We start from the raw sequence: 25,000 nt of genomic DNA, 5'->3' as shown, positions 1-25,000 counted from the left end.
TGAGTGGCTGATAGGAATAGAATAGAATAGGATTAAAGACCAACAGGAACAAGATGAAATAGGATTAAAGTTTCGTTGAGGTTCCATTTTGGTGATGGTATTAATTCGTTTATTGCTGTATTTGGTGGTACGTACTCTGCAGTTTTGGTATTTTATTTTCAACCAGCGCTACCATCCGAAGAATTGAAGGCAGTAAAGGAAATATGGAGGGTAATAGAAAAGGTAGTAAAGTAAGAATATATATATATATATATATATATATATATATATATATATATATATGTGTGTGTGTGTGTGTGTGTGTGTATATATATATATAATACATACATATATATATATATATATAATACATCTACTATATTAAAGTAGTAGCCTCTGTCTGTCTGTCTGTTTGATCACGAACTTCTCCTAGGGTTTTGCAGATAGACCCCCATAACCATATATATTCTGACACCCTATCCCTCCAGGTACTTGAATATTTCATAAACATATATATATTTTTTGGTTAGGGTTAAGGGTTAAAGTTACGTGAGTTATGGTTAGGTGAGTGATTATTCACGAACTACTAGGTTTTTGCAGATAGACCCCTATAACCATATATATTCTGAAACCTTATAACTCAAGGTACTTGGAAAACTATATTTCATTTGTCTGTTTGTTTGTTCAGGAACTCCTAGTGTTTTGCATATAGACTCCCATAACCATATATATTCTGATACCCTATCACTTCAGGTGCTTGGATAACTATATTTAATTTTCAAAAAAATATATATTTTGGTTAGGGTTAAGGTTTAAAGTTAGGTGGGGTATGGTTAAGTTAGAGATTATTCACGAACTCCTCCTAGCTTTATGCAGATAGACCCCTATAACCATATATATTCTGAAACCTTATAACCCAAGGTACTTGGATTACTATCTTTCATTTGTCTGTCAATTTGTTTGTTTGTTTGTTTGTGTGTTCACGAACTCCTCCTAGGGTTTTGCAGATAAACCTCCATAACCATATATATTCTGATACCCAATCACTCCAGGTACTTGAATAACTATGTTTCATTTAAAAAAAAAATATTTTGGTTAGGGTTAAGGGTTAAAGTCAGGTGGGGTATGGTCAGGTTAGGGATGATTCACGAACCCGATCGAAGCAACGCGCGGGTGATTTGGCTAGTATATATATATATATATATATATATATATATATATATATATATGTATGTATGTGTATGTATATATAAATATATATATATATGTATATATATATATATATATAATGTGTATGTAATGTATATATATATATAAATATATATATATATATGTATATGTATGTATATATGTATATATATATATATATATATAATGTATATGTAATCTATATATATATATATGTATATATATAATGTGTGTGTATGTAATGTATATATATATATATATATATATATATATATATATATGTGTGTGTGTGTGTGATCAGCATTTTTTTTTTTTTTTTTTTTTTTTTTTTTTTTTTTTTTTTTTTTTTTTTTTTTTTTTTTTTTAGGATATGAATCTAATCATACAAACTACGTGCCTCTGGTCCGTAGGGGGTCGCAATACTGAACATCCCTGAACAGCCTTCCTGTTCAAATCACTGACATGACTCGATACAGTTAATTGTGCATCGTTAGTGGAGTTTGAGGTATGATTAACTATAATCGACATTGTGACGTATTTGACACACGTACACACACACACACACACACACACACACACACACACACACACACACACACACACACACACAGTTCCCTTTTATGACACCGTGTCATATCGTGCTCCATCGGATGGACTGTGTCGTGTCGGCTGTGTCATGATGACGTGTCCTTTTTCTGGCAAGAATCTTGTGTGTCGGACGTGTCCAGGCGCTCGATGTTGCGCTGATAGCGTCGCGCGATTCTTTGTTTGTGTGTTTGCTTGTTTGTTCGTTTGTGTGGTAAACCTGTTTACTGTAGTTGCGCTTAAAGCAGGCGTTGACAGACATTTTTTATTTATTCTTTTCATGTCTTTTTTTTTCTTCTATATAACAAAAGTCTCTCTTTCCCCTCTCTCTTTCTGTACATACTATATATATATATATTTATATATATATATATATATATATATATATATATATTATAATAAAGTAGTAGCCTCTGTCTGTCTGATTGTTTGTACAGGAACTCCTCCTAGGGTTTTAGAGATAGACCCCCATAACCACATATATTCTGATACCCTATCACTCCAGGTACTTGGATAACTACATTTCATTGAAAAGAAAATATTTTTGGTTAGGGTTAAGGGTTAAAATTAGGTTTATGTAGTATCCCTTGAAGTCGCGTAGTATTTTTTGTGACTTAAGAATTAATATGATTAAACAAACCAATTTATGTATCCATAAATATTATTTACATTTGTGAAATTAATGTTGCCACAAACCATGATAGCTTTTGTAAGAAGAAAGCATGTTTATGGAAAATGATTGTATAATTGTTGTGCGGGCGGCAATAGTTCATTCACAAACTCCTACGTTTTTGCAGATAAACCCCTATTACTATATATATTCTGAAGATAAATAAACTAGATACATTTCTTCACCTTTCAGCTGTAGACATTTATTGTCAAGCCACACACACACACATGCACATACACACTCACACAAAAGAATGTGTACACATGATATTTGTGTTTGTGTATGCATGTATTTTCAAACTAGGGTTTTCCAACTTCGGGAGGGGGGCGCACACCTGGAAGGGGGAATGTTTAAAGCAATACCTAATTTAGAAAAAATATATATTTTGGTTAGGGTTAAGGGTTAAAGTTAGGTGGTTTATGGTGAGGGAACACGCCACTACTGTAGTCCCCCCTTAAGTTATTATTTTTGTAACATAAGAATCAATATAATTAAACAAACCATTGTATGTGTTCATAAATATTATTTATATTTGTGAAATTAATGTTGCCACAAACCATGATACTTGTGTAAGAAAAAATTATGCAAATGTAAAATGATTGTATAATTTTACCAAATGTTGAAATATTGCTTATTTTAATTTAATTTTAGTGCGGCGGAAATTTATTATTTACAAACTCTTCCTAGGTTTTTCCAAATAAACCCCTATAACCATATATATTCTGAAGATAAAGTAGATACATTTCTTCACCTTTTAGCTGTAGGCATTTATTGTCAATCCACACACACACACACGCACGCACGCAAAAGAATGTACACATGATATTTGTGTTTGTGTATGCATGTATTTTCAAACTAGGGTTTCCCAACTACCGGGTAGGGGGCGCACATCTGGGAGGGGGAGTGTTTAAAGTTATATTTAATTTAAAAATATTTTGGTTAGGGTTAAGGGTTAAAGTTAGGTATGGTATGGTTAGGTTAGGGATTATTCACGATCTCACAGCAACGCACGGGTAATTGGCTAGTATATATATATTACAGGTGAAAAATGTAATCATACATTTGTCAATCACGTGAAAACCACTGTTGGAGTAACAAAGACTGGAGACGGGGAATCTATATATTTCGAGTGCAAGCTGCAATCCTCTTCAATAGGTATCTACTGAAGAGGATTGCAGCTTGCAATCGAAATATATAGATTCCCCGTCTCCAGTCTTTTTCACTTCAACAGTGGTTTTCACGTGGTATACATATACATATACATATACATATACATATACATATATACAAAGTAGACCACTTGGAAAAAGAAACTAACGAAGTAGAGCGCTTTCGTATATTACATTTTCAGTGCAAGATGTAATATACGAAAGCGCTCTGCTTCGTTAGTTTCTTTTTCCAAGTGGTCTACTTTGCATAAGTGAACACACGTGCCCGTGTTCTTATTAGCATATATATATATATATATATATATATATTAGGGTGTTTCAAACCCATAGGGTAAAATTACAAAGTGCGTGTATACTTTCAGCTGCATGTTGCCCCGTTTCCTAATTATATAAGCTGAATTTGTGCCAAATTATGCAATGATCTGTGAAGATTTAAAGGTCGCTCATATTGTTCACTTTTTAAGCCCATGCAAAAAAAATACCTAATTTTCTCTTCTCATATTCCTGCAGAACGCAGGTGAACTTTGAAATGGCTAGACGTCGTGCAGCATCAGTTTGGCTCCTTGGACATTCTGAGGAAGAACTTACTGGTTTCATACTCCCGTCCAATGGTCAAGTTCTAAAGCACTTCTTTTACCATCACTTCAACTTGAAGTGCACGAAGTCCGAGAGCGCGAAGGCAGTTGTGGAAGCAGTTTTTTTTTTTGTTCTGGGCGAAGGCCCAAATGCCTACAACAACGCTATTTTACGCCAAAAAGAAGCTTACAGACCTGGTTACGAAATACGAAGGTCTCAAGAAGAATCGTCTGCGGGATTCGGAGAATCAGCGCATGAAGGAACAAATGTTTTGTGATGACTTAGATGAAATCTTCGACGTTGCTCACAAAGATGCGCTGATAATGATGAAAAATGAAGAAGATAAAGTCTTCTTGTTGAGCCAACGAGAGGATCGTTCCCAGTCGAGCATGGCTGGAATTGACATGGATCATTTAAGGTCTCATGAAAAGAAAAAGAAAAGGGCTGAAGTAGAAGACAAACGCAAGAAGAAATCTGAGGCGGAAAAACGACTAACCGTCGAAGTCGTCAGCTCATCGACACTAGCTGATTCCAGTTCGTCTTCAGAGTCCTCTGCAGATGACTCCTTTCAAATTCACAGCCACAAAAAAAAAAAAAAAAAAGACGGATACTATATCTGCAGGTCCATCGATTCCCAAGAATATCTTCTTGAAACCTGAAGTTACGGCGGCTCTGGATCGTACTGGCGTGTCTCACAGGAAGGCAATGCACCAACTGGGGGCTTAGGCAAAGTCTATTGGTATTGACATCGAACAAATCACTTTGTCTCAGAGTTCGATTTACCGGTACCGGAAAAAGAACCGTGAAGAAGCAGCAATCAGCATCAAGGCTGACATCATGACAAGAATTCCACGTGATACACCTCTCGTGTTGCATTGGGATGGCAAGCTATTGCCTGACATAACTGTAGCAAGCTCTGGTCGGGAGAAGGCTGAAAGAATCGCAATTCTTTCCTCAGGAGATGGTGTTGAGTTCCTCCTTGGTGTTCCCAAAATTGGATCTAGTTCGGGTACAGATCAAGCCAATGCATGTCTGTCTGCTATCAACGATTGGGGCCTGTCACATCAAATAAAGGCTATTGTGTTTGACACAACAGCCTCAAACACAGGTTTGCTTCAAGGCGCCTGTATCAAAATTCAAGAGCAACTACAAAAGGAGCTTGTTTGATTGGCCTGTCGGCATCACGTGTACGAAGTGATCCTTGCTGATGTGTTCCGTTCTGCCTACGGTCCTTCTTCCGGACCAAGTATCCCATTATTTTCACGTTTTCAAGATCTGTGGGGAAACCTCGACAAAAGAAACTCCAAGACAGCAGAGGATGATGAAGAAATCTTGGCAAACTTCGTGGGTGATTGGTCCGTACCTCGTGAGGAAGCAATGCGACGTCTTGAGGTTGCCCTGAGGTTAATTGCAATAAGAGATGATTATCGGGAACTTAATACTCATGCCTACTTCTTCCTTGGAGGTACTCCACCGGGTGGAATTTCCTTTCGTGCTCCAGGTGCATTCCATCATGCAAGATGGATGGGAAAATGTATATATTGTATAAAAATATTCCTCTTCCATGATCGGTTTCCTCTGACGGAAGGTGAACTGAAAGCAGTTCGAGATATTTCCCTGTGCGCCGCCCTGTGCTATGTGCCATTTTGGAATGAGTCACCAATCGGTCCCTATGCTGCCAAGAATGATATGGATATGATGAAACTCATGCAACATGGAATCCCAAATGAAAAACTTGCCAAGGTTGCCTTCACAACTTTTAAACGTCATCTTTGGTATATTTCAGAGGAAGCTGTGGGACTTTCCCTGTTCGACGATCGTATCTCACCTGATGAAAAGCGGAAAATGGTGGACAATATGTCTCTGTCTGCAAAACCAAAAGGATTGAAGAAGGTCGATGGAAAAACATTTTCGACACGGATGTCCCTCCCTGAATTTTTTACGATGAAGACAAAAAATATATTTCCTGTGATTCTGTCAGAAGAACCTGAATTCCTTACGAAAGATCCATCTTCTTGGGAAAATGATGATTTGTATCGTCGCTTCGAAAAACCAGCACATGAGCTGAAGGCTGTGAATGACTGTGCTGAGCGGGCCATTTCTCTTATCCAACAATTTAACACTGTTATTACCAAAGATGAAGATCAGCGACAATTTCTTTTAAGAGTTGTGCAAGAGCACCGGAGGGAGATTCCACTGCCAAAAAAATCAGCTTTCAAATGATCATTTTTCATTGCCTTTTTTAAAGAGTTTTATTTCATTTGTTGTTTGAAGAGTTGTGCAAAAGCACTGGAGGGAGATTCCACCGTCACAAAAATCAGCTTTCAAATGATCATGTTTCATTGCCTTTGTTTAAAAGAGTTTTATTTCATTTGTTTCATTTTTTTAAAGAGAGAATTAAAAATAAATTTAATGAAATGTCATTTGATTTATTTTCTCATTTTTTCAACTTTTAAAAATAAATCAAACTTTTTGAGCGACCCCTAAATATTCAGCTACCTCCTAAAAATTTTGTGTGAACATTGCATTATTTGATATAAAAGAGGGCAGCATACAGCTGAAACAAAATTCGAAATTTCATTTTTTTGAAACACCCTAATATATATATATATATATATATATATATATATATATATGTATATATATATATATGTATATATATGTATATATATATATGTATATATATATGTATATATATGTATATATATATATATATATATATACATTGTCCCCGACATCATTTTTTTTTTCAGTGGGGGGGGGAAGGGAGAGTTCGGAACCATATATTTTTCAGACACAGACTCTTAGATCAATTGACTCTGGACCTCATTTGGCAATCCTGAGCTCGGTTACTGTTAGGCGACTGCAGGGGTGATCTTCTTGTCTTAATGTCAAAACTGAAATAATCCATTTAAATTCTGGTAATAGATAGGGAGCTGTAATTTGTTGGACATTTTCTCACTCTGAGGACAAATGTCATTTAACACTAAATCAACGAGGTTGGAGTGGGGGGAGGCCTGTTCGTCCACGCTTTAAAAAAATATGTATACTGTATATATCGGGATCATAAGGGTCATTTTTCCGCATTTTGACGTGTCAACTCCGCCTTCGAGTCTTCGTGTGCTACTTCTTCATTGTAGTATATTGTATTGATTGTGGGAGGATTTCTCCCCCTCCCCATCTTCTTAATTAAGTAATGTATTGAGTGAGGGAATGTGTATGTGTGTGTCTGTGTGTGTGTATGCGTGTGTGTGCGTGTGTGTGATCACAGAAATAACAAGTAAAGAACAGGAATAGATTAAAAAATAAATTAATTGAAAAATATATTGTATTCTATCTTTTCAGCCATGACTCCCTCTTCGAGATGGCCCTTACCGTCCCCGTCTCCTCCCCCCCCCCTCTCTCTCTCTCTCTCTCTCTCTCTCTCTCTCTCTCTCTCTCTCTCTCTCTCTCTCTCTCTCTCTCTCTCTCTCTCTCTCTCTCTCTCTCCCTCTATTTCTCTTTCTCTCTTTCTCTCTCCCTCTTTTTCTCTCTCCCTCTATTTCTCTCTCTCTCTCTCTTTTTCCTACTCTCTCTCTATTTCTCTCTCTTTCTCTATCTCTCTCGCTGTGTCACGTGACCTCATGCGTGTTCTCCCGGATCGTAAATTGGCGCCGGCGCTTATGCATATTGTAGCCCCCAGGACACCGGCAAAACCCGCGCGGACGCCGTCATTAAGAGGACCGGTGTTGGGTGACGTGTCATTGGTGACGTAATTCGTGACGTCACCAAGCGTGAGATCGACAGCAAAGTATGTCATTCTCACGGTCTTGAGAGAGCAGCGCGAAAAAAAAAATGATAATACAAAATACACGATCATGCATACAACAGCAACAAAACAGTGTCGATGTTGTATAAATTGTATTATTATGTATAAGTAAAAAAAAGCTGTTGATATATAATCTGTATTCAGTTGGGCGGGTGCCAGAGTTGGTTGGCAGTCTCTTCCAGTGTGGCACTCTCTTCCTCTGAATGGAATGGCATGGCGGCAAAGAATCACGATTCCTTTAAGTCTTCCCGGAAGAATAAGTCAATGGAGTTAATAATCTCCAATCTATGTTAGTGACATTTCCTATCGTGTACCGGGATAAACATATAATGTTTTCTGTTGCTGATGACATCACTAAGATGAGGTTTCCTACACTGAATAAAATTGTTTCTTGTTAGGCAGAATAGAACAAGCAGAGGACATCACTGTGGCAACGTGAATATATATATATATATATATATATATATATATATATATATACGTATATATTGTTTATGTATTTATTTATTTTTTCCTTCGTCATGGGCGAAGACATCTCTTAACTTGAAGAGGTGTAGTCTTCTCCTTATATTCATCGTCTTCAACACAACACAAAAACGTTCGTATTTGTTCAAGAGCTTTTATTTCAGTGATCCTATTTTATGGACGAAGGCTTTGGAAGGCTTTAGCTGTAGGATTCTTCCATTGTTTCCCGTGAGATGTCGCCGTGAGATACCAAGAGTACCTCCTTGGTGGGGACGGGTGTTGGAGAACCTTCTCCAACAGTTGCGGCGACTTCGAAGGCTCTTGAGACGCGACTCGACGTTCTTGGGCGACTTCGAAGCTTCTTCTTCTTTTTCTTCTTCGTCTTCGTCTTTTTCGAAATGCTGCCGAGGTTCTTTGACTTCGGAGGACACCACTTGTGCTCGTTCTCAAGTGCCACTTGACCTCCCCCCCCTTCCTTTTTTTTTACATGTGTATTTTTCTATTTCTTGTTTGGTTTCTTTTTCTTTTTTCTTTTGTGTTTTATATTTTGTCTTTTCTTCATCTTGCTCTCACTTCCTCTTTCTCCCTATCTGTCCCTCCCTTCCTCTTCCTCTTGTATGTTTCACACCCTTTTACCGCTATTTTCTTTGTTGTCTTCAATTCTGTTTCTTCTCCTCTACCTCCTCCTCCTCCTCCTGCTCCTCTATCTTTCCACTCCAATCGTTTCCTACTCTTGTTTTAGTTTTTCTTCATTTCTCTCTTATTTGTCCGTCTTCGTGTAGTTTGTGTTTTTCAGCTTCTTCCCACTTTCTTTTTATTATTCCTCCGTTTTGTCTCGTCACTTTCTCTTGTTTTAGTATTTCTCTTTCGGCGCCAATTTTCACTTTTCTCCCTTTTTTTTTTCTTTTTTTTTCTTTCCTTACAGATTTATTTGCGCGGGAAAATTTCTTTTTTCTTCTTTCCCTCACTCACTCTCTCTTTCCTTCCCTCCTTCTTACTTTTCCTCACTTCCTCCTTCCTTCCTTCTATATTTTCATACTCCCCCTTCCATCCTTCCTTCCTTCCTTCCTTCAATTTTCCCTTCCTCCTTTCCTCTCTTCCTCCATTCACCCATCCTTCCCCTCCTCCCTTCCGCCCTTTCTTCTTTCCCTCCTTCCTACCCTCCTCCCCTCCTTTCGTCCTCCCTTCCTTCTTTCCTTCCTTCTCTCTCTTCCCTACCTTCCTTCCTCCTTTCTTTCCCTCCATCTTTCAAACCCCCTCATTCCATCCTCTCCTCTCTCCTTCCTTCACTCCTCCCTCTCCTCCTCTTACTCCTTCTCTTCCTCCTCCTCTTCCTCCTCCTTCCTCCTCCTCCTCCTCCTTTCCTTTCCCCCCATTTACTCGCAACCACAATCTTGTCTCTCTCGTCTTCCATCCGGAGCAGAACCCGGATCATCCCGGTAACGGAGTTGCCCGGACTCTATGTGGTTTTGGTCCGGGGAATCCTTCTTCTTTCTCCTCCTCCTCCTCCTCCTCCTCCTCCTCCTCCTCCTCCTCCTCCTGCTCTTCATCCTTCCCCTCATCCTCCTCTTCGTCCGCCAACCCCAAGAATCTTCCATCATTTCCACCCATATGTACTTCCCTTCTGTCCTCAGATTTCCTCCTTGGTGCGTGTAAATATATATGCATAAATACACACACGAACATATATATATGTAATTTATATACACACTAGGGTAGTTCCTAAAGTAAAGCCTCCTATATTTTTTACTCGTAACTCTAAACGTTGAAGAGCAACGAAGACGGGAGTGGCACCATTAAAACCAGCAAACATTTTTGCTCTAGAATTTATATCTCTACCTAATCACCCCCTTTCTCAATGCACTTTCGCCAGCGATGAGCAAGGGCCTGTGCATGGCCGCCCGGAGCGCGGTTTTGTCACTCACATCTCTGTCGCCACTCCGGAATCAACGAATCCAGCCCCTAACCGTGCTGACATCAACTGACTCGGCTCTGTAAACGCTCACCAAGCGCCGGTGAATGTCGATTGGTTCCATATCTGCATAGAGGAATTCAATGACGCATCTCTGCTTCTGAGGCACATCATGACAGGAGTTACTTTATTAGACTGTCACACCATCAATACCTGCAACAGAGATGAAAATTTCAGTTTATGAGCGCGAAGGATCAGTCATCACAACAATGCCATAAACAATCCCCTTGGATCCCTTGGTACTGGATAAAAGAATAGGAGGCATTACTTTTTGAACTACCCTCGTGTATATATATATATATATATATATATATATATACACGAGGAATTCGCTAGTGGACTATATATATGTATATATATATATATATATATATATATATATATATATATATATATATATATATACGAGGAATTCGCTAGTGGACACATTAATCAGATAATTTTTATGACCATCGCGCAAGGATTCGAACCTGCGCTGTACATGACGACAAGAGGCCCGCCATGACTACCGCCTTAACCCGCTCGACCATTAAGGCGGTAGTCATGGCGCGGTTAAGGCGGTAGTCATGGCGGGCCTCTTGTCGTCATGTACAGCGCAGGTTCGAATCCTTGCGCGATAGTCATAGAAATTATCTGATATACATACATATATATATATATATATATATATATATATATATATACACATACTGTATATATTTTTGGGGGGAGGGGGGATGTCTCCTTTTGACACCATCGTCAGCGAATTCAGTTTCCTCGATATTTCGTCCTCCCTCCCCTCTCCCCCTCCCCCCGCTGTGGAGACAAGGAGCGGAACTTCAAAGTGAGCGGGACAAATCACACGGCGTCTTTCTCCCTCCTCCTCGTCCTCCTCCTCCTCCTCCTCCTCCTCCTCCCCCTTCTTCTTCTTCTTCTTCTTCTTCTTCTTCTCTTCCTTTCCCCTTCGCATTCTCACCGATCATCTCTATTGGAATAAGGTGAGGATCTCACACAGTGTTCTCTCCCTCTCTCTCTCTCACTCTCTCTTTCCCTCCTTCTCACTCTCTATTTCCCTCTCTCTCTTTCCCTTTCCCTCTCTCTCTCTCTCTCTCTCTCTCTCTCTCTCTCTCTCTCTCTCTCTTTTTCTCTCTCTCTCTGTCTGTCTTTCTCTCTTTCACTCTCTATCTCTTCCCCCTTTCTCTCTCTCTCTCTTCCCCCTTTCTCTCTTCCCCCTTTCTCTCTCTCTCTTCCCCTTTTCTCTCTTCCCCCACTCTCTCTCTCTCTTTCTCTCTTTCTCACTCTCTCTCTCTCTCTCTCTCTCCTTCTTTCACTCTTTTTTTTCTCGTCTTTTCCATCTGGCGCGTCGCTTCAACGCTGGAGGTTCTTCGCCGTCCAATTTCCGCCTCTGCTCTGTTTTGAAGACGTTTTTCCTCCCGGGATTCAAAGCGGCCCCGGGTTGACGCTGCCTCGGCGCGGAACAAGAGGAGGAGGAGGAGGAGGAGGAGGAGGAAGAGGAGGAGGAGGAAGAAGAGACGGGGGTTGGCGGCTTTTGTGGTAGCAGAGCCGTCGCTTTTGACCTTCCTCTTCATTTCTTTCCTCCTTTTCCTCAACCATCTCCTCCTCCTCTTCTTTTTCCTCCCCTTCTTTTTTCTCTTCCTCCCTCTTCTTCTCTCCATCCTCTGCCTCCTCTACCCTCTTCCAACTCGTTCCCCACTCCTCCTCTTTCTCTTCCTCATTCTCTTCATCATCCATATCCTTTACTCCATCTCTCTCCTTTTCACCCTCCTCCTCCTCCTCATCTACCTCCTCCACGTTTGCCTCCTCCTCATCTACCTCCTCCACGTTTGCCTCCTCCTCCTCCTCCTTCTCTTCCTCATTTTCTTCATCATCCACACCTTTTATTCCATCCCTCTCCTTTTCCCCCTCCTCCTCCTTCTCCTTCTCTTACTCATTCTCTTCATCATCCACCTCCTTTATTCCATCCCTCTCCTTTTCCTCCTCACCTCCTCCTCTTCCACCTCCACCTCCTCCACGTTTGCCTCCTCCTCCTCCGCCTCCTCCTCGTTACAATGATTACCGTGATTGTGTTGGTGGCGATAACGATAATACTAAGGATGGAGATGGCGGTAAAATTTAATACTTTTATGGATTTTATTCAAATTAAATCCTGATCATTTAATTGAAGTGCTGGGATTTAAAGTTATTTTCGATTAACCCCATTAAGATGGTGATATACTTTGTATAAGTTTGTCTTATGGAAATCAGACGGCCGTACCCGGGACGGTAGAGTTGGTAGTAATGATGACCCAGGTTGGACAAAATGGTTTGAGTAAATACGAAGAAGAGGAGGAGGAGGAGGAGGAGGAGGTGGGCAAAGAAGACGTGAGATAGCTCAGTGCTAATAATAGTCGTGAGAAACAGGGGAGGGGAAGAGGAGGGGGTGGGAAGGGGAGAGGGAGGGAAGGGAAGGGGAAAGGGAGGGAAAGGGGAAGGGGAGCTGGAGGAGAAGTAAGGAGAGGTGGTGGGAAGGGGAGAGGGAGGGAAGGGGAGGGGGTGGGAACGGGAGAGGGAGGGAAGGGAAGGGGAAAGGGAGCGGAAGGGGAAGGAAGGAGAGGTGGTGGGAGGGGGATAGGGAGGGAAGGGGAGCGGAAGGGGAAGGGGAGATGGAGGGGAAGGAAGGGGAGGTGGTTGGAAGGGGAGAGGAGGAAGGAGGAGGGAAGGATGAAAAGTAAATTGAGGAGCAAATGGACGCGAACAGAAATTGATGCGGAAGGCGAAGGAGAGAAGGGGGGAGAATTGGAGAAGTAGAGAGAATGAGGCTGCAAATAGAGGGGATGGAGGAGGCAGAGGAAAGGTAAGAATAAACACTAGGGCCTGGAGAATGTATACATACACACACGCACACACACACATACGTATGTGTATGTATATATATATATATATATATATATATATATATATATATATATATACATATATATATATACATATTTATATACATATATATATACATATATATATATATATATTTATATAATATACTCGTATACATATATATTATATATATACATGTATGTATTCATATGTATACATATAAATATACAAATATACATATATACATTTATATATATATATGTATATATATATATATATATATATATATATATATATATATGATGTGGTTTAACGTCACAAACTCCTCCTTTCGGAAGGCTAGGACGGTGCCCCTCACGGAGGACTTTGTTGCGCGGAATTTAATACATCCTCTTTGTGGTTCAACTTCGCCGGTGGCAGAATTCGAACCGCCATCACCTCGACCTTCGCCGCAAGTAACGGGGATTTAAGCCACACCATTTGTACTCCCTCGTTCCTGATTAGTTTTTTTTTTTATTGAAAAACAAAACATAGACTCATCACAGTACTTGTTAAATGCGCTCAGTTGTCGACAATTGGAGGTTTGAATAATATTCCTATTGTAAGATATGGGCGTGTCCACAGTCAGTGACATTGTGAGATTCCTACGGACTGTTAAGGCCCTGTTCACACTACGGTTTTGGACCGCGCGGAAACCGCGGCGATACCGCATAGTCAAGGAAAAGCTGCGCGGCTGCGTTTGAACGCCTCCATTGACTTGTAGTGTAATTGAACCGCCGCGGTGCCAGGGACATTGTTGGTTGTTATTTATTAACAGTAAATAGATTAACCTTGTTAGTGACAACCCTGACACCTCTTCTTAGATTTCGGTATCAGTCAAGACCTGTAGGTGTCTTTCTAAAACACAAGATATCAACCAAACTCAGTATTAAAAAAATCAGTAAAGTACGTGCCATTAAACATCTATGGCGTATAGGGCCATTGATAACTTTATAGACATTGTATACTGGTTTTGATTCTGGGGGCTGAAGGCGAGGGAAGGGGAGTTAAGCAAAAATGTAATTGGGTGTCAGTAGACATCTTTTGGGTATAGGACCATTGATAACATTATAGTCAGTGTATACCAGTTTTGATTTGGGGGGAGGGAGGGGGGAAAGGGGGGGAGAGTGCCTCACTGGAAGGGCACTGTGCCTCTTCTGGTGAGCGAGGAGTCGTTGGCAAGTGCCACGTGGTAGTTGACCTCAGACAGTCACGAACTGTCCACTAATTTCTTTAATTACTACAGGATCTAATCTTATGTCCCTGGGCTCACCCGGGCAGGTTCCGCAGCCTTGTGATTGTATGTGTATGTGTGTGTGTGTGTGTGTGTGTGTGTGTCTGTCTGTGTATATGCTTGTATGTGTTTGTGTGTTTGTGTGTATATGAGTGTTTGTATGTGTTCGTGTATGTGGTTGTGTGTGTATGTGTGTATGTGTATGTGTGTTTATGTGCGTGTGTGCGTATGCATGCGTTATTGTACGCATGTGTGTGTGTGTGCGTGTGCGTGCGTGGTTGCATGGAACTTAATGTGAAATGTAACATACACACACACACACACACACACACACACACACACACACACACACACACACACACACACACACACACACACGCACATTATACACACACTTTTAGTGGTCTACTGCAGGACCGGCATATACCCTGTTAGTTAATACAACCTATGAATTTTGTCGCAATGTCTTAATGCGGTTTAGTAAACTTGTATAGATGATGTGAAGTAGAGTTTTGGAGTGTTTGGTTGCAGGTGTAATCTGAAACCAGCAGTCGTTATGGACTCCACTTCACCAGCGCCTCTATCCTCGTGGACAATCTCGCGCCGCTGTGGTGTGGTATCTTATATTTCATGTGTTGGTCTGAAAGACGACACTGGTCGGCTGCACCTCTGATGTCCGCCATTGCAGAATGGAGTTGGAAAGGCGTGAAAATGCGGCTAGAGGTGTCTAGCGTTGAACTTGGGTCTCCCACATCCATCTGATATACCGTGTTGTTTTCTCTCTCTTTCTCTCCTGTCTCTCTTTCTCTCTCCTCTCTCTGTCTCTCTCTTTGTCTCTCTTCTCTGTCTCTCGTCTCTCTCTGTCTCTCTTCTCTCTGTCTCTCTTCTCTCTCTCTATTATCTCTCTATTCTCTCTTCTCTCTCTCTTCTCTCTTCTCTCTATTCTCTCTTCTCTCCCTCTCCTTTCTCTCTCTCTCTCTCTCTCTCTCTCTCTCTCTCTCTCTCTCTCTCTCTCTCCCCACATCCTCATGGGGGAAGAGATGGACCATGTTCGTCCCCAACTGCTGCTGCTGCCCTCTTTCCAGTCTGATCACCTCTTTCATCACACTCCCTTCCTAACCAATCACCTCTCACGGTTCTCATTACAACCATGACGTCACAGTCGCTGCTCCACTTTTCCTTCGTTTCAGCATATGCTGTTAGGGGTGCGGGGGGGGAGGTGGTGGGCTGGGGAAGGGAGTGGGGGGGGTGGAGGTGGGCCCAATCACCGAGGATTCGTTCCCAAAAGCACGCAAGAAAGAAATTGATTAAAGGAATTAGAAAACGTAACGAACTGAATCCAGAGGGGCTTGTTAGAGCCCGTGGGGGATGTCTTGCCGGTTGCCCCCGCACGTTACGACTCGTCATAAGTCGTCCTCAGGGATGAGATACCACAAGGTAGCGGGCGTTGTCCTCCACGCACTCCGCCTTGTCCTCCTGCCTTGTTTCCCTTTCTTGTATATACATTTCCCCCTTTCTCTCATTTTTTCTCCTCCTTTTTCCGCCTGTCCTCAATGTTCATCATCTCTGCTTAACTCTCACTACTCTTTCTTTGTATACTTTTCCTTCCATTTCCTCGCCAACTACTCTTGTACACTATCCATTTTTCCATCCCTCCCTCCCTCTCTCCCTTCCTCTCTTTCCCTTCTTCCCTTTCTCCCTCCCTCTCTCTCTCCTTCCCTCCCTTTCTCCCTTCCTTTCTCCCTTGCTCACTTTCTCCCTCCCTTCCTCCCTCCCTTCCCTCCTTTCTCACTCCCTTCCTTCCTATCTTCCTCCCTTCTTCTCTTCCTCTCTTACTCCCTTCTTCCCTTCCTCCTTTCTTTCCTTCCTCTCTTCTTCCCTTCCTCCCCTCCTCCCTCACTCCCACCCTTCTTTCCTTTCTCGCTCCCCCCTTTCTCCCTTCCTCCCTCCTTTTCTTTCCTTTCTCGCTCCCCCCTTTCTCCCTTACTCCCTCACTCCCTCCCTTCTTTCCTTTCTCGTTCCCCCCTTTCTCCCTCCCTCACTCCCTCCCCTTCTTCCTGCCTGCCCCTTCCTCCCTCCCCCTTCCTCCCTCTTTTCATCCGTCCCTTCCTCTTTCCCTTCCTTCCTCCCTTCCTTTCTACCTTCCTCCTTCCCTCTCTATCTCCCTGCCTCCCTCCGGCTTTGCTTCCAGACTCCTTCCTTCCTCCCCTCCTTCCTTTCTTTCCTCCCTTCCTTCCTCTCTTCCTTCTTCCCTTCCTTCCTCCCTTCCTTCCTCCCTTCTTTCCTCCCTTCCTTCCTCCCCTCCTTCCTCCCTTCCTTCCTTTCTCGCTTCCTCTCTTCCTTCCACCTTTCCTCCCTTCCATCTTTCATTATTTTCTTCCTTCTCTCTCACCTCGTTTCCTTCCTTCCATCCTCCCTTCCTTTTTAACTTTCCTCCCTCCCCTGTCTTGTTCTTTACCTCTCCGCTCAGCCCTCACCCTCACTTTCCTCTCCTCCTCCTCCTCCTCCTCCTCCTCCTCCTCCCACTTCTTTCCCAGTCCCTCCCCCGGGGCCTCGGTAGCAATGTCGCGGGGGCCCTTGAGCCAGCACTTCGACAGAAGATTGGATCTGCGGATAATTAAAAAGATTAGTGGGCGGCTCGTGACGACAAGCATTGGCTGCTTGACCGTCCGTGTGGCACCCGGGAGGAGTGCCTGAGTGTGGGACAGCCAGTGCCAAGGGACAGATTTTGGCATCATGGCTGGAGTGTACAGATTCCTTCTTCCTTATATATATATATATATATATATATATATATATATGTATATGTATATATATATGTATATATACATACATATATGTATATATACATATATATATATACATACATATATGTATATATACATATATATATATATATATATATATATATATATACACGTGTGTGTGCGTGTGTGTGTGTGTGTGTATGTGTGTGCGTGCGTGTGTGTGTGTGTGTGTATGTGAGAGAGAGAGAGAGAGAGATATTCACCACGGTCTATGGTGCGCTTTAGGGACTGTTGGGGAGCAGGTAACTAACCGTCACTGCTGGGAATCGGAGAAGAGTGCGAGATTCGAACTCACAAGTAGTCAAATGCGAGACCAGCACGCTTCCGATGATGATGCTACCAGGAGGAATGAGGAGAGGAGGAGTTGAGGGTACCCACATCCTTCGCACGAGCCAACCAGGATCTGCTACCAGATTATACATTCTTGTTCTTGTATTTGGATGATCGTGGACGAGACCAAGAAAGATAAACACGAAACCAGTTGAGCGGATGAATGGATGATTTCGTCCTGTGTGGTTTTGGCCGAGGCGTCGGAGGAGGAGGAAGAGGAAGAAGAGGAGGAGGAGGAGGGCTGAATAAACAGATGTGTGGAGAACATGGTCCTGGGTGACATTTCGTAAGGACACATCAGTGTCATTTGGTGCTTTTGTGAAGTTCGTGTTTGAAGAAAGGTCTTGTTCAATGAAAGAGCTTTGAACAAATGTTTTGCCTACGAGATGTCCTGAAACGCCTGTGTTTGATGAATTTCTTGAACGTTGCCTTGAAGGTCTGTAGTTTATATGTGTTCCTTGGACTGATCGTATTAGTGTTTAACAGAAACGAAAGTACTTTAAGATGTATTAAACAAAAGCATAACTCAGAAAAATAGAAGAGAATTGAAATAAAAGCATAAGTAGATAAAAAAGTGAATACAAAATATCGGTATTTGAATGTGACAAAAGTCCAACCAGAGCACTACGGACACGCGCGCACACACACACACACACACACACACACACACACACACACACACACACACACACACACACACACACACACACAAAAGCGCGGTTGGTAGAGTCTCAGACTGTCACTACGACGGTCCGGGTTCGAATCCTGCCCAGGTCAAAAATAATTTTAGTATCGCTGCGCTTCGAGTCGTTACTCTAACTCTCGTGGGCGGGGAGTTGGGTGTGTGTGTGCTTGTAAGGTCAAAGCATTACCCATAGATCGGTCATACGAGCTCTGAGCTCTTTCGGGAGGGAAATAGCTGTCAATCAAGAGTCCAACACGTGATCCAAAAACCATAGTGAATCACACACACACACACACACACACACACACACACACACACACACACACACACACACACACACACACGGCATGCACATGCAATCAGCTAATCATGCTCTTGTATGATTTTGACTGTGTGTATATGCATGCATACGTGAAGTGAACCAGCCATCACTCATTTCAGACCGTCTGTCTTACACCAGCTTCTCCTCCGGTGATAGAATGTTCAGTGGTGATAATGAAGAAAATCGAATTTTGATGAGATGATGGAGAAAGTGGTGGTGGAGGGGGAGTGGGTGGAGGGGTGGAGATTGGAACGAGAAGTTGTGATGACGGCCCGAGTGGTTGTGAGGAGTGATTGTGGTGATAGTGATGAGGGGTTGTTGGTGATAGGTCCGCTTATTTTGTAAAGGAAGTGAAGAATTTCATCGTTTTGTCCTTTTTCATATATTTTCGTGAAGAAATAAGGAAACTATCAAAAACCACGGTTTGATAAAATGTGATGATTACAAAGTGAAAATTAACATAATACTGAAGAAGATACTTGTCATTAAGTGTATTAGTGATAATAATAGCAATGATAACCATAGTGATGATGGTGATGACTATGGAGGAAGTGATGGTGTGTAGCCCTGGCTATGGTGATGTTGAAGGTGATGACCGTGGTGGTGGTGGTATGCCAATGATGATGATGATGAGGGCGTGGCGGTAGCGTGATGATGGTGATGGTAGATGAGGAGGAGGAGGAGAGGATGTGGTAGATGAGGAGGAGGAGGAGGAGGAGAAGGATGTGGTAGATGAGAATGAGAAAGAGGAGGATGTAATGGAGGAGGAGTAGGATGAGGTGGAAGAGGATGTGGTAGATGAGAGTGAGGAAGAGGAGGATGTAGTGGAGGAGAAGTAGGAGGAGGTGGAAGAAGATGTGGTAGATGAGAATGAGGAAGAGGAGGATGTAATGGAAGAGGAATAGGAGGTGGAAGAGGATGTGATAGATGAGAAAGAGGAAGAGGAGGATGTAATGGAGGAGTAGGATGAGGATGAGGATGTGGTAAATGAGGAGGATGTGGTAGTGGAGACAGTGGCGGTAGTGTGATAATGATGATCATGATGGTGGTGGAGGAGGAGGCGGCGAAGGTGGTGATGGCAATAATGGATGCTTTGACGATAGTGGAGGCGGAGGTGGTGGTGGAGGCGGAGGCGGAGGCGGAGGCGTTGGCATCAATTTGCTGGATATTTGTGGTCATGCCATTACGTCTTGTGCGTGATTGGCGTTAATAAGTAAAAACCATCATGTAATCTCCGCAGATATTTTATTGTTTAATTGTCCTGTGTGCGCGCGCAGGTCCACCCCCCCGCCCCTCGGGGGGTCCCGTTTCTCTCTCTCTCTCTCTCTTACTCTCTTGTTTGCCCCGAGCCAACGTTTTGAATAAACGTTTTATCGCTGACCCCGTAATGAGACCGGCAGACCCCGCCTAGGGTGGAATTAGGGAGGGGCGTAGAGGAGGGAGGGAGGGAAGGGAGGAGATGAGGAGAGAGAGGGAGGAAAGAAGGAGGAAGGAAGGAAGGAGAGAGGGAGGGAAGGCAGGAGGGATGGAAAGGAAGAGAGGGAGGGGGAGGAAGGGGAGATGGGAGGGAGGGAATGGAGGATTTGAGGAGAGGGAAGTAAAAAAGAGGGAGGGAGGAAAGGAAGAGCGGGAGGAGGAGGAAGAGGAGAAGGGAGGGAGGAGATGAGGAGAGGGAAGAAAAAAGAAGGAAGGAAAGAGGGAGGAAGGAAGGAAGGAGGGAGGGAGGGAGGGAGGAAAGGTAGGAGGGATGGGAAGGAAGAGAGGGAGGGGGAGGAAGGGGAGAGAGGGAGGAAGGAAGGAGGGAGGGTGGGAGGAAGGGAAGGTAGGAGGGATGGGAAGGAGGAGAGGGAGGGGGAGGAAGGGGAGAAGGGAGGGAGAGATGGAGGGTTGCTAGAAACATTGTCGCCTCAGTCTTGTCCCCCCTTCCGGCATGGGATTGCATAAAGTTTATAGAACAAGTATTTTAGGGACTTAGTGACGGCGCTACGGACCAGAGTCACGTACCATATATATATATATATATATATATATATAATGTGTGTGTGTGCGTGTGCGTGTGATATATATATATATATATATATAATATATATGTTTGATTGAATACGACAGCATTCTGGAAGTTGTTGAATTTCTTTCTTGTATTTTCTATTTTTCTAATTAAATTCTTCCCTTGAATAGGGTGGGCATAGACCAATTCATTATACTTCTCCATTTTATTGCACAACGTTTCGTCTTTAATAAGACATCTTCTGGTATTTCTGTTTTAAAGATACAATAGATATTTATGATGTATTTAAAACAGAAATACCAGAAGATGTCTTATTAAAGACGAAACGTTGTGCAATAAAATGGAGAAGTATAATGAATTGGTCTATGCCCACCCTATTCAAGGGAAGAATTTAATTAGAAAAATAGAAAATACAAGAAAGAAATTCAACAACTTCCAGAATGCTGTCGTATTCAATCAAACATGTTTAAAAGAGAACCTGCTCCCAAAATACACAAATATATATATATATATATATGTATATATATATATATATATGTATATATATATATATATATATATATATATATATATACATACATACATACATATACATACAAAGGCATAAAGACCACTCCCACCCATTCCACCCCCTCATACTCCACTCCCATCCACCCCCTTCCCCCCTCTTATCTTGACTCCTCCTGGATGACGGGTCATCCCTGCATCTCGCCCACTGCCCTGGGTCAGAAGCAGTGTCGCAAGACACAGCACATCCACAGTAAGGACACTTCATTAAATCGGCGACCCCCCCCCTCTCTCTCTCTCTCCGTCTCCTCATGCAGAAAAGGAGAAGACGGGGAGAAATTACTTTGGGCTGCGTCAATTTATTTTTCACACATACTCCTTCACCCCCAGCCTCCCACTCCACCTCATGCATCACAGCATCATCCACACACAACCATTCTCTATTCACCCCTATCTTCTTTCCTCTTCCGTCCTTACTCGACAGATATTCCCCTCTTTCCCAATGCCCCTTTTACCCCATCTATCCATCTCATCCTAGGTCGCCCCCTCATGTTCACTCCTTCCACCTCTGCCTTCCACACCTCTTTTACTAATCTTTCTTCACTCATTCTTTCCATGTGTCCAAACCATACCAATACTCTTTCATCAACCCTATCTCCCAACTCCCTTTCCACCCCCGTTCTCCTCCTCACCTCCTCATTTCTCACTCTATCCAGCCTAGTAACCCCTATCATACTTCTCAGGCACCTCATCTCAAACACATTCAAACTCCTTCTCTCTTCCTCTCTTATGTTCCATGTTTCTGCCCCATACAGTGCTGTCGGCACAATCACTCCTTCATAGAATCTCCTCTCAGCATTCATTCCGAAATGTTTGTTTCTCATTACACTTTTTAATCCCTCAAGACATTTACTCGCTTCTCTCAGTCTACACCCTACATCCACCTCCACTCCTCCCTTTCCCGCCACATTCGCACCCAAGTATCTAAAACTATCCACTTCCTCCAGTCTCCCTTAATACTCATTTCCAGTCTGCTTCCACTTTCTCCCCATGTACATCGCATCACCTCACTTTTACCTACTTTTATCTTCAACTTCTTTCGCATACCTTCCCAATCTCTGTCACAAAATTTCTCAATCCTTCCTCTGATTCTTCTACAAGCGCAGTGTCGTCATCAAACAACAACTGGCTTATCTCCCACTTTTCTCCATTTTCTTTAACCATCTCCAAATCCCTGACCCAGACCCTTGCATTTACCTGTCGCACCGCCCCATCCATGTATAAATTGAACAGCCAAGGCGACATAACACATCCCTGACGAAGTCCCACCTCTACCTCAAAACCACTCTCAATTTTCAACCCTAACACAAGCTCTAGTACTCACATAAAAACTCTTGACTGCTCTTAAAAGCTTTCCTCCTATCCCATGTATCTGCAATACCTCCCACAGTGCCTTCCTGTCTACCCTGTATTAATCCTTTTCCAAATCCATAAAGCCCCCAAAACATCCTTACCTTTTCCTAAAGCATTCTCACATATCTGTCTTATCACAAAAATTTGATCTACGCAACCCCTACCTGTCTTAAACCCACACTTTTCCTCACCAATTATTTCCTCTGTTCCTCTCTCTCTCTCTCTCTCTCTCTCTCTCTCTCTCTCTCTCTCTCTCTCTCTCTCACACACACACACACACACACACACACACACACACACACACACACACAGAGAGAGAGAGAGAGAGAGAGAGAGAGAGAGAGAGAGAGAGAGAGAGCTCCGCCGCTGGGACCCGAACCCTTGGATGTACGACTGCTTACCACAAAGCAAGGACGTAACCATTGTACCACACTTGATCGTGCAAAAGGAACGATATCTCATATTGTAATCGTTTTCATATATTTTTTCCTACGTCATTATTACTTTTGTCGTTTAATTCCTTCCTTTGAAAATATTCCGTTTTATTGGGATCCTTGTGATGGTCCTTTTTTTTTGTCGCTGCTCGTAACTCCGTTGTTTTTCCCGTAACCCTCTAAGGTTATCTTAAGTGTGTCGTAATCCCAGTTTAATCTCGCTGGTACTGGCGTACCTGACGTTCTGTTAACTAACGTCAGTAGGTTTTTATTCATTTAAAGAAGGACCATTCTGGGGAGAGAGATTATTTCCATTTATTTTATCTTTTCTTTTAAAATATCTATTTTTTTTTCTAATCTGTGACTGTTTACAATATAATATAATTATTGATCATGCCGATAAGAGAAATTTCTCGCCATGGCGAGATCGTAAATATATGAATAAATAACAAATTAACAAATAAATAAACAAGAAAATAAGGTTAGACGAGTATAGTTAAATAAAGATTGAACAAATAAATAAGAAAATAATTAAGGTTAGATGGGTATAGTTAACCAAATTTATAAGTACAAATAAATGAAATTAGATTAAATAGAAATATTTTATTCAGATGAGGACATGATGACGTCATTCCTGATTTTCTAAAGTAAATATTTGATAGAATGAATAAACATACAAATAGATAAATGAACAAATGAATAAATAGGTAAATAAACAAGTATTTGAATAAATAAATTAATGAATTGAATAAATAAATAGGTAAATGAATACATTGATAAACGAATAAATAAATGTTGGACACGTTTTAATCGTCCTGGTTCCCCCCCACCCCCTCACGGGTCAGCTCCCCTTCCCTGATCATTACTGCCACTGCCAACATCATTATTACCAACACCACTACCAGCATCACTACTGACACCACTACCAGCACCACTGTCAACATCACTACCAACACCTCTACCATCATCACTACCATCACCACTATCAACATCACTACCAGCAACACTACCAACATCACTGCCAACACTACTACCAGCACCACTACCAACATCACTATCGACACCAACATCACTACCAACACCTCTACCATCATTACTACCATCACCACCATCAACGTCACTACCAGCACCACTACCAACATCACTGCCAGCACTACTACCAACATCACTACCAACACTACTACCAACATCACTGCCAGCACTAGTACCAACATCACTACCAACATCACTACCAACACCACTACCATCACTACCAACATATTTACTAACATCACTACCTCACCACCACTATCACCACTACCATCACAACTACCATCACCATGATCAAAATCACTACCAACACCATTACCAACATCACTACCAACACAACTACCGACATCATTACCAACACCACTACTAATATCACTACCGACACCAACATCACTACCAACACTACCATCACTACCAACATGACTACTAACATCACTACTATCACCACTACCAGCGCCACTACCATTACCAACACCACTACCGACACCAACATCACTACCAACACCACTACTATCACCACTACCATTACCACTACCAACACCACTACCATCACCATTACCAACATTACTACCAACACCACCACCAACATCACTACCAACACCACTACCAATACCACCACCAACATCACTACCAACACCACTACCATCACCATTATCAACATTACTACCAACACCAACACCAACATCACTACCAACACCACTACCAATACCACCACCAACATCACTACCAACACCATTACCAATACCACTACCAACACCGCTACCATCACCTCTGCCAACATCGCTACCAACATCACTACCATCGCCACTACCAACACTACCATCACCACTACCAACACCACTACCGACACCAACATCACTACCAACACCATTACCATTACCAATACCACTACCAACACCACAACCATCACCTCTACCTACATCGCTA

At 42.2% G+C, this 25,000-nt stretch overlaps 1 protein-coding gene and 1 pseudogene across 1 annotated transcript in view; both read left to right on the top strand.

Annotated features, from left to right (window-relative positions):
* Positions 1-5,663, top strand: part of LOC143021304 (uncharacterized) — a 10,683-nt pseudogene extending 5,020 nt beyond the window's left edge.
* Positions 1-25,000, top strand: part of LOC143021303 (uncharacterized) — a 310,379-nt gene that overhangs the window by 112,848 nt on the left and 172,531 nt on the right. The window lies entirely within an intron of this gene.

The sequence above is a fragment of the Oratosquilla oratoria genome, chromosome 41 (genome assembly GCF_046742065.1).
Source record: "Oratosquilla oratoria isolate Oo_2021 chromosome 41, ASM4674206v1, whole genome shotgun sequence".
NCBI lineage: Eukaryota > Metazoa > Arthropoda > Malacostraca > Stomatopoda > Squillidae > Oratosquilla > Oratosquilla oratoria.
The sequence above is the reverse complement of the archived record's forward strand: the minus strand, read 5'-3'. Positions and strand labels throughout refer to the sequence as shown.